Source organism: Triticum aestivum, chromosome 6D, assembly GCF_018294505.1.
Source record: "Triticum aestivum cultivar Chinese Spring chromosome 6D, IWGSC CS RefSeq v2.1, whole genome shotgun sequence".
In the NCBI taxonomy this organism is placed as follows: domain Eukaryota; kingdom Viridiplantae; phylum Streptophyta; class Magnoliopsida; order Poales; family Poaceae; genus Triticum; species Triticum aestivum.
Window position 1 is genome coordinate 313,397,320 of NC_057811.1, and position 11,762 is coordinate 313,409,081.

General features: G+C 40.0%; 1 long non-coding RNA gene across 14 annotated transcripts; it reads left to right on the top strand.

Moving 5' to 3' along the window:
* The first annotated feature begins 1,866 nt into the window (after nt 1-1,866).
* On the top strand, nt 1,867-9,895 carry LOC123144832 (uncharacterized). 14 transcript variants are annotated; one of them, XR_006471974.1, is made up of 5 exons: nt 1,867-3,562; nt 3,776-5,313; nt 5,407-5,432; nt 5,540-5,637; nt 8,144-9,895. It is a non-coding gene; the product is annotated as an uncharacterized lncRNA (long non-coding RNA). The 14 variants fall into 14 exon arrangements; XR_006471983.1 differs by having other exon boundaries at nt 3,776-4,193; nt 4,335-4,406; nt 4,761-5,637; XR_006471981.1 differs by having other exon boundaries at nt 3,776-4,006; nt 4,101-4,193; nt 4,335-5,637.
* Nucleotides 9,896-11,762: the final 1,867 nt, after the last annotated feature.

Sequence of the window (11,762 nt, forward strand, 5' to 3'; positions counted from 1 at the left end):
TGGAGGTGGTTGGATCAACAGATGAAGAAAGAAGGCAAACATTTGGAGGAAGAACAACGGCAAGCGAGTTTTAATAAAGTTAACATTTCTGATATTGTGCGAGAATTTCTTAAGCGCATCAAATAGATCTTAATTTGTAACCTATTTTTAATTGGATCATCATTCTATATAGTATGCATTGTCAAATTGCCTTTTCGTTATCAATTTACATTGCAAGGGAAGTGGTTTAAACTCTTATCCGATTGTGATCGTGCTATCTTTTCTCTACATGTGAAATTGTACAAAATAATTGTTTACATAACTCCCGTAAAATATTTGAAAAGCCCGTGGCAACGCACGGGCATTCTACTAGTAAATATATATGAGCACTAAGGAAATGAATTAAAAGAACGATGTTGTTGCTGGATGTGCATGGGCCGAGGAGGGAGAAATTAAAATAAATGACATCAGCTGCGAGCGTGTGCACTTCATAATTTTAATAACCATTCATATTTTTCTCACATACAAAAAGGTTGGCTGGCAATGACCATTCATGTTTTTCTGTTGTTTTGAATCTGTCGGGTACATATAAATTATGCTTGGTTATGTTTATATTACGTCCAATATTATGTGTACTCATCTGATCTAAGGTTATTTTTAATAACTTGAATTTTTTTCACCAACAAATCGACGAACCGGCGGTCCAACCGGGTACAACTGCAACGGTTCGGTTGCCCGTTTGGCTCTAAAAAATATAGTTTGATGGCCATGGTAGAAGAACACGACATAAAGTGCTTTGTATCCCGAGAACGACGAGGAGAAACGAGCAAGCGGCGGCAGCACTTGGGACTTCAAGCAATAGGGAGACTAGACGGGAAAGGGAAGTGAGATGAGTTCGTGTGTGCATGTATTTTAGGGAATAAGCGTGTGTATTGTATTTTTTTTTGTGTGCATGAAGTGCTTTGTTTGGGCCAAGCCCAAATAATGAAAATAAAACGTTATCTTCTAAAGTATTCAACATCCTATAAATCCCTTTGCATTTATTATCTTTTGCAAATTCTAAAAAACTTTTGGATTAGTTATTAAACTTTTAAATTGTATACAACCATTTCACCGTCTGTATGTCCTACTCAGAACACATCCACCACTTCTCTTTCACCCGGTGATAGTGATAAGTGAAAGGAGGCGCCATAGAAGGACATGACTATGACTTCCTCAACTTTATACTACATGGTCCAAACACCAACATTCTTTTTTTAGAGCGGACACAAAGCGTGTGGTTTTTTTAAGAGAAAGACTATTTCTAATTGTTTTTTATTTCAAAAAATATGAACATTTTAAAATGTGTTCACCATTTTTATATTCAACATTTGTGAAAAATGTACCATTTTTTTAACTGTTTGCATTTAAAAAGATTCTAGAAAATAATACATCAAAATTGTTTTTAAAAATCTTGTGTTAAAAAATGTGAATCTTTAAAAAATCCCATTTTTATAAAAATGATCAAAAAATCGAAAATTTTACATTTTTAAAGTTAAATATTCATGTTCTCTTGAAAGGTAAAAAGACGATTGACAAACTATTCCATGCACAACTACTCTTTCATCACATGAAGGATGTTAAGGTGGCTTCTTCAAATCCACACTTCATACTACGAAAAGAGATAATTAGAAATAAATATAAGTAATGTTGTGAATGGCACGTAGAAAGCAGATTTTGCTATTTTTTGGCCCGTTGCAACGCACGGACATTTATACTAGTCTCCCTAATAATAAAGCACGGATTGACTTTGTCGGGTTCACCGTCACAATACGCTTTCTTCTCGTGTCAGAATACGCTTTTACAATTTATATGGACAAAATCCTAATATAAACGAGATGGTACTAATATAAATATAAACACGATTCAACGAGCCCTGTCTCACGCACGATAACTCCAGACGCCCTCCGCCACCACGCCCCCATCCCTCCAACTCCGCTGCGCACGGGAGCAGGGGGAACCTGCGACGGCGGTGGCATGATCTCCGGCAAGCGGCGGGTTCGAGCGGTGGGGCCGGGATCTGGTGGCGGCGGCGAGCTCCTGTAGATCGGCGGCCTATCCTCTCCTCTGCGTACGCACAAGGCACAATAGCACGGGGTCCTCTCCCTACACGGCACGGCACCGCCGCCACGCGCGGCCAGTCTTCCTCTCCAGCTACCCTTGAGCAGCGCCGTCGTTGCCCTGTTCTTCTTCGCCTCCTCACCCGCCCCAACTCCTCACCCCCAGCCCTCTCCACCTCGAGGCGGACGTCTCTGATTTGGATAGGAGTCGATGGCGTGTTCACGATGGAATACTGCTCCAACACGTAGCTATGGGTCCAACCCGAATATCAGATCAATCTCCCTGCCATAAGAAGAAACCCTAGAGTGGAAGCACAAGTAAATCGCATCGCAAGTTTGTAAGACGAGATTGTTGTGCGGGAACTGTCCAATCTCGCCTCCACCTACTTCGCCGGAAGACCATCTGCAATCCGACGTTGCTCTACACATCGCCGGAACTCCGAGTGCCGGTTCTCCATGAGGTATTGCATACTGAAGACACAAGGAGAATTGGAATCATGCTATTTGTTTTTCTAGAAACCTACAGTTAATGAAGCAAACATAAACTGAACCTTAGTGTGCTACTTCCTGATCTTCAGCTAATTTTTCATTGATTGATTCATTGTTGTGTTTAGTTAGTCTATCCACAAGCTAGAGGGACTAGGTTAATTAAGAACAATGTCTAAGGTAATGATTCACTATGTACAGGTTGCCACCATGTCATATTTGGTTGGCTTAGAGTGACAAGTATTTCAAGGGTAATCAAGTTGATAAGCACCAGCTTAAATTCAACCAAAAATTTTATGGCGTGATCTCAAATCTGTGAGCACACGAACCACGGAACTTCACCCAGCCATTCTGGATTTTTTAATTGAGAGACAACTAATTTCTCATTGTTTGATTCATCATGCTTACTCGCTCTGTCCTAGAGAGACTAACATTGTTCTGATTCACTTCAGTTAAATTTTCCAGTAGCTTTAGCTCTGTACATTGGCATGAAAAGGTGTTTGCCGTTTAGACGAATTAACTGTTGGATACTCCATGAAAGAGGTAGGCCCATCGCATGATTAGGAAGAATAAGGTGTATGCTATACTTGAACAGATTCCGTTAAGGAGACCATTTAGCATGGTCTGCTGGTTATAGCCTTCTGTCTTGAACTGTAGGCAGAAGTGAATTTGCTGCTTTGTGCACTCAGGAAGCTGATTTCGTGTCGTGAACTCTACAGTTGCATATATTTAGTCCCTCTACACAAGCAGGCACAAACGTCCTTTTGATTTATTTATTTTTGAATTAGGCCGCATAAGTAGGCAGCAGTTACAATCAATGGTGATGCAGATTGAAGTACAGGCAAGATTGCACCTTTAGTAACATCAGTATCAACTATCAAGTATGTTTAATCTCATTTATCCGTAAGCTTAATATGTTGTATACTTGTATGGTGATGCAGAGTTGAAGTACACTGCAATCTGCACTGGGATGTCCGTAAGCTTAATCTCATTTATCCGTAAGCTTAATATCTTACAAATATTGCATATTTTATTTCAAATAAATGCTGGATTTTTTTTCACAAAATTTGCCGCACACACGGCCTAACACGGCAAGATTGCACCTTTAGTAATCAGTACCATATAAGTATCAAGTGCAGTTTCTTTCAAAAAGAAGTATCAAGTGTAGTTAATCTCACTTCGATGCTTAATATATTGTAATGGTGATGCAGATTGAAGGAGGTCGTCCTTGTGATCACTGGAAACATGTTTGTGATTGAGGCACACAGCAAAATGGCTCACACTCACCACCATTACTCGAAGGACCATCTCCATATACGAGTTGCTTTACCTGAAAGCATATTTCTGAAGATATATATTTTTTCGTATTTGTTTTATATTTTTGGACAACTGGTTGTTTATATTGGTGGAGATCCAGTGCTTTACAGAGCCCGCATATAAAGGTAATGTGTATTGCTATTTTTCTTACTTAGTAGCATTAGAATCTCCCCATCTCTTTATACGGAGGTGATGACGAAGGAGGAAGAGTTGTGTCAGGCCCAGCTCAAGCTAGATGAAGAAGAGGAGGCCAGAAAGAGAGAATCAGCAAGGCAGAAGCCTTTTGATCTCAAGGCACGATTCTGCGGGTTGGTGAGCTACTAACAAAGACACACCTCTATTCTGAATTTCTACTTGAAAAAGATGGACCATCAGTTACGGAATATGTTCGCTGTTGACATTGGTGGTGGTGTCTTTTGGTTCAACATGAAGTTGTTTAAGTGAAAAATGCAGTGGAACATGTGGAACAAAGGACGTGGTATGGAAAGGAAAGCAAAGCAAAGCCTAAACAGTACAATGATGCAGGTTCAGATTTCATATGTTATCTTCCCTGCCTCAGGAATATGAAATGGTTGTCTTCTAGATTATGAACGTGTCTTTATTTGTCATGTATTGTCGACGCACTGTGTAGTCTGTACTAATTCTACTGAGACTGCTTGATCTCTTATCATTCACACTTCAGAATTTTCTAATTATCTTATTATTAGTAGTATCATCCTTCCAACGTACTGATTCACAAATCTTAGCTAATTAGGAAGGAACTACATGTTTATCCATTCTTTTTCAGATATGGTGCTCTTGTAGGCGAAGTAGATGCATAATTCTTTTGGAAGGAAGGGCAGGCACACTAGATAATGATGTATTATGTTTCTGGCCCAGAACAGGCAGCCCCCATCATCCACAACCTTGATTCCACAATATACCCCGCTGATATGATCTAGAGGAGCGAGGAGCTGGGCAAGGAGTCACTGCCGGTTCACATGACCAAGAAGGGGTACGCGATTTTGGGAAGAGATGCAGGAAGACTGGAAGAAGATTGACTTCAGTCGCTTCGGCATCGCCGGCAGCGCCGACGGGATCCTGCTTTATTCCGAAGAACTGATTTTATATGATTCTGAACCTAGCCGTCCAACATCATATCTGTCCAGCTATACAAGCTTGTATGCAGCCAAGTTAGTTGCTTTATTATGGACTCAACGAGGAAGAGCACTACCACTTTTTCAGAATTTGATTTTGTGAACCTTCATGTTGCACTATCACATATTGCACATGAGTTGATTCAGGTTTCCAGAGTTCAGACCACAACAATCAATCGGTCTGAAGGTGCTCCTGTTTTATATCAGATCGTGAGGAATGGGGACCCTTTTTGGATATTTGACTACTATATTTGCATGCCGGAGTTCGCCGCCGTCTGCCGTGCTGTGATTTTTGGGTATGATGCTAGATTACGTGGTTGCATAGTTCCTTCTTTTTCTTCTTCAAATTCAATATTCTTGGGTCATGGTGTGCTCATGCTGATTTGCAGCCCGGATGATAGTCCGTGGGAGGGAGGTTAGTTGATCTAGCTGTATTTAGTAGCTATTTCAATAATGTTATAGAATCTTTGCTAAACACCTTTGGTGTTGATTGTTCTTGAACTAAAGAAATTTACAATGTAGAATTGGCATAATTCACTTCCTGGATGAAAAAAGAAGTTGCGTGTCCTTTAGTCAGCAAATCAAGTTGAGCGATGCAGCACGTTGGGGAAAAGTCGCAGGTATGTCCTGCACTGCACGCATGTGAGGCGAATGGTTTTTCTTGATGCCATTGTCGTCCAGTACATGGTGTTTATCAGTACTACTCCCTCCGTAAACTAATATAAGAGCGTTTAGAATACTAAAATAGTTATCTAAACGCTCTTATATTAGTTTACAGAGGGAGTACTATTTTGTTCTTGTCTTAATTGAGTCTAATGCAAAACGATAAGCGGATGGTAAACACCTCTCTCTATATTGAAATATGTGTTGATTGATTTATACATGGTTTTTGATTTTATCATATGAATAGCTTTAAGAATTTGGCAACAAGTCCAGTGGAATCTCATTTCTTTAAGGACACCAGCGTCTAAATGCACCGTTGGTTTATTGAGTTTGTAGAGCCTATTTCTTTCAGGCGCTGCTTGAATTAGCCGGGAAAAAGTGTAGTTGGTATGTTATTTCGAATGCAATTTCAAGTAGTAGTACACAATGAATAACTTCACCAACCAAGTAATCCTGAGATAGTTTAAAACATTTGAAGCGGTCTTTCTTCTCATGGTAGGACATTAAAAGTCTATTATATTGTTTCAGGAACTGTTTCAAGGAAAAGATAAATACTTTGATGTCCAAAAGGCTTTATCAGCGAACATTAGCGTGACTTTAATGGGACAATATCCATGGTTTTGCTAATATTGATGACTTCTTTTCGGAAAATACATGTACTCTTCGTATAGGCAATTTTAAAATATTACACATCATATATCAATCTAATGTAAGATATCGAAATGTATAACAACTAGATTATGCTAAAAGTGTGACCACCATAACTGGCGGGGCAAAAAAAAGTGACAACATATAAGATTTTTTTCTCCCGTTGCAACGCACGGGCCCTTTTGCTAGTAATAATAATAATAAAGTACGGATTGACTTTGTCGGGTTCACCGTCACAATACGCTTCTTCTTATGATTTTACGCTTTCAGTTTTTAATTTAAAACATATATGCGAGATGGTACTAAAACCGTTTCGTTCGCCGTCCCTACAAAACATTTCGCTCGTACGACGCTCGGTTGGGCTTAGTCTAACGAGATAGGCAAGTGGGCTTTTTTATTGGAAGATTTATTATATGGGTTGCTACGTGACTTGGCTCGTCCGAATCAGGTGTACGCGAGGACGAGGTAAACAACCAAACCAACCCTCTGCCTCCTCCCCTACTCTCGCTGTCGCCCGCAGAACCCCACCTAAGCCCTCGCTCGCTCGCCGGAATCTAGGGCGGCCGCGGCGGCCGGGAGCAGACGCGCGCGGGAGGAGTAGTTCGGGTCCGCGCCGCAACCCTTTGCCTCGGCCACCACCGCCGTCCGCGCCGCCGCCCTTTGTCGTCGCCACCACCGCCGTCCTCGCCGCATCCACCACCATCGTCCAAACTTCTCTCGGCCGTTGCCGGGGATCCGGCCGCGCAACAAATCCATCGCAAAGGATCTCAAGGCCTGCCGCCCTGCCCGGCGCACCCATCCAGAGGCACATGTTCTCCACAGATCCATTGGATCCCTTGCCGCCTCTCATCCTCCTTTTTCATCGTGGCTTGCCCTGGATGCTAGATTCTGCAATTCCTCACCTGCAGTATGGAAGTGCATCTTCACCTGGGGCGCTAGCTGCTGATGGCCACAGATAACAGCGACGTGTACAAGGTGAGAGTATTTTGTTCACTAGACAGCAATCTACTTTGATTCTTTACCATCAAGCATCTCTTCATAATCAATTCTGCTCAATTTTGACAATCACACGACAACCCCTAGCAAGCCTTTTGTGGAAACATCGAGTACTGTTTAAGATATGTTGTCCACGGGAAACTAATTAATGTATTTGGTCGATGTACAAGGCTACGTAGTGGTTGCAGTCTTGTATTTGCAAGTGAACAATTTAGTGTTCATTGCCAACAAAAAGAAGTGAATAATATCAAGCCATAATTTTGTGTTGCTTCCCAGGCCTGGGTAGATGATGTATTGTACTCCCTCCATTCCTAAATATAAGTCTTTTTAGAAATTTTGAATGGACTACCACGTACGGATGTATATAGACATTTTAGAGCATAGATTCATTCCTTTTGCTCCGTATGTAGTCACTTGTTGAAATCTCTAGAAAGACCTATATTTAGGAACGGAGGGGGTACTTCTGCATGGAAATCTACAAATTGATTATCTGCATACTATTTGATTGTACTTCTCCAAGATCTCAGCATATACCATCTTGGTAACTTCTGAAACTTCCTGGTGGGACATAAGTTCAGGAGTATAATTTATCATTGTACAAGTGCGTACTGAACCTTAATAACAATGGGATTCTGTTATTTCTTTTTCAATTTACTTGCACTCGTAAAAATCTGGTGTATAGAGCAACACTGTTCGGTCTGCGCGGTCATATTATTCTGAATTTCAAGGAACAAAAATGATGTATATTTGGAGACGTAGGGGTTGAGGAACCTAATGTTCTTGAAAATTTTAAATATTGAAATGGTTGTTTTGATGCAGCGGAAGGCTTTTTCCTAAAGGGATTGAGATTACCAGGATTCAGATTGGATCCCTGCTGTGTCAGTGCGGAGAACTGCTCGAACACGTAGGCATGACATGACCGATGCTGATTACGCCCGAACTGCCCTCCTTTGACATAAAAGATTCTCGAGCCCCTCGACTGAAATCCCGACTAAACGCAAGTTTCCCTTCTTGAAATTACTGCGTCTGAAGCTTCCAATCTCGCCAACTTCGCTGGAGAATCGTGCGCCCGTGCTCGAGCAGAGGTACAATTTTCAGTACTGTTTTTAGGGGCTTCTACATGAATCCCATGCATGGCTTTGTGGCATGCAAGACTTTCTTGCTAGACAAGCAAGAAAACAGAGCCATCACGCTTGCCCTACCGTAGCAGCCTTCAAAGCACCACATAACGTGGGCTCTCTCAATGTCAGTTCATTAGCTGAGCTGATTTCACATGTTAACATCATGTAATCTTTTTTCTACATTGCACATTTATCAGTTGGATTACATCGTAGACTGCAGTTCAGATCATTATCATGTAGGTTGCTCCTTTGAAAGTTAGACTTCATAAAGAAGCAATTTGATCCGACCACAATACCTCTGAATAGATGCATCATGGATTTGTGGGTTCACCATCTTGGAAGGTGCAATTCTGGTGATGGTGTCATAATTGATAAATATGTACGTTGCTTCATATGTTGGATAGTTTTGGCGGCCTTCTGTGTGAGGTAGACTTGACTGATGAGGGCTTGAAAAGGGGCCTTGGTTGTCTGTCAACTGAAAACTCTGTTTGTGCACAACCTATATCCTCTATGAGAAGGAACTGGATGGAGCAAGTTCTACATGCCTCAAATTGCTTAAATATATGCTAAGCTCACTTGATTTACCCAGCGGAATAAACAAAAACTGGGTCCAGAACTACTGCATGCGTAATGCAACACTTCTTTTATGTACTACCTCAATGCGGGAGTGTTAATTGTTGATCCCACTAAGTCTGCATTTGTTAAAACATGGTGTTTTGGTAGGAGATGACTGTCAACTCAGTGCAATGGTTAGAGCAAAGTAAGGTATTGCCTCACCCTCTTTATACTGTCTGATTTCACTTACTCATTGGTGCATTTACTAAAAGATAAACTTCTGATACTAAAATGCTTTTTTTTTCTTGAGAAAAATTGTAATGGCCATATCTTTCCTTTATGTTCCATTGTTATTTATCTGTTTTTGATAATCTTAATTCTTACTTTCCATTGTTTATCTCTAGGTATGCAAAGAAGTTGGATTTGCGACAAGTTTATTTGGGAGATTGGTTATGCTCCAATTTAATATACATTTGCTGAACATACAGTATCACATGAATCCTTCTTCAGGTTATTTCCAAATGTCCAGTTTTATGAGAGGAAGATTAGCATGGCGGCCAAGTTGAAGGTGCACTTCCACGCCGGCGGCCCGATCTCGACGGCAATCCGACGCAGGCGGCGTCCACCAACAGCTCCTCCTCCAAGGACGAGGTGGGCCACGTGCAAGAGACCTACGTGCAGATTTGCTGTTTCATGTCATTTATTTTCTTATTTCCTGTTTGGTTTTAATTCCAGTTTTTTGTTTGTAATAGTTGTTCATGGGATGAAATTTCCAAATCACGTTGGTTTGTTTGCATACCCAAATTGTAATGATTATATTTTATTACTTTCCATCGTGGATAGAGATGTATTTGTCCTCATTTTGCTCTTGAACTATGGAATTTCTTGACAAGTACGTATATGGTGTTGCTTTCCCTTCTTTTACTCTTATATATATGGAGATTCGCGTGAAGAATTGGTGCTGTAGGTGCCATGGGCAGGGGTATAATTCCGCGAAATGCAATGTGGAGTTGTCTGTTGATCCCTCCTGGACTAGACCCATATAGTTAGTTTTCATTTGGCTTCGATCATATGGCATATGTCCTTGCATGCTATGTAACGGTTAGTCACAAGTGGGGTATTATTTTGTTTATAGGAGCATCATTTAATGTAGAATCATGCTATTTGAGTGGCGTCAATAAATTGTTTTATAGCTTTGTAAGAACATATTAATTATCTTTTATGTTGCAATGTAGCCCATTGGATATTTTCAAGGGTGTGTAATGTTTTCTTTCTCCCGTTGCAATGCACGGGCCCTTTTGCTAGTAAAAAAATATGGGGCCAGCCCAAGAGAATTGAGGGGTGTGCACCAGTTTGCAATAATAGTAAGAACCAACACCTTAAGCGCAATATAGGAAATGGTCATAATGCACAATAGAGGGCTATTCCAGGCTTAGTTATACACACAGTTATGATTTATACTGAAGCCATCGCCTACATTTTGTTGATCTGTAGACAGTATTGTTTGTCTTGTGTACACAGGATAACAGTGTTGTTCTCTGTACGTTGGAATTGGGCCAGTTCATCTCCCTGTTCAATTGATCACGACATGTTGATATAGAAGGAAAATAAAAAGTGATTCAGTAATAAATAATTTTGGAATTTTTTATGGCACTAGCCCTATGCCCATACTTTTCATAAATTTGTGTATCTTCTCGTATTCGGTATGATCTAAAACAGAAGGGGCGTGGCAAAGGTTTACGCATTCCCAGTTTATGAGCTAGTCGAAGCCCCAACAGCACCGCCGTGACTTGCATGAACCGTGCGTCGAGCGCAAAGATTCTCTTCCCAGCCGCTATAACCAACCGGGACAATGTACTAGTTCCCGCTTACTTATTTTTTTTCTCCTTGTGCGTCAAAGGCAACAGTAAAAAAACCGTAGCTTTTTCCCTGTGGTTATTTTTTCGCTGCTTTTTCTTTGTTCTTTTTATCATTTTTTCTTTCCCTTTTTCTTTTCTTTTGTTAATTCAGAAACTGTTATCAAATTCATGAACTTTCAGAAATTTGCAAGCTTTGTTCACATTCACAGACTTTCCTCAAATTCGTATACTTTTTTTTGATTAAATCTCCTTTCAAAATTCATGAACTTTTTCGGATATATGAACATTTCTTGCAAAGTCGTGAACCTTTGTCAAAAATATGCATATTTTTCCAAATCCGCGAACTTTTTTCAGATTCATTGTTTTCGAATCCTCAAACTTTTGTTCAAAATCCATGATATTTAGTCAAATTTGTGCACAGTTTAAAAGTCTATGATGTCTTTGAAAAATATGTGAACTTTTTTGGAATTCATTTACCTTATTTTAAATTTGCATACTTTTTCAAGTTGATGAAGATTTTTAAATTTTCAATTTATTAGAATTTGTAAACTATTTTCAAACTCGTGAAATTTAAGTACTTTTTTAAATGGGCGAACCTTTTCAAATTCATGAACTTTTTAAAATCTGTCATCTTTTTTTATTTGCCAACCATTTTGTTGAATCGGTAAACTATTTTTATAATTTGTGAATATTATTTATTTTGGAACATTTTCCAAATCAGTGGTTTTAAGTAAATTCGGGACATTTTCTAAAGTCACTATTTTTTAAAAATATATCAATATTTTTTTCATTAAAACATCGGTAAAAGTTTTTTCATCGAACAACACAACGTTAGATGACTGGAAAAAGAGATGAGGTGAACGAGGCGAGCGTGCCAGCCGCGCGCATGCGAGTGATGGGCGG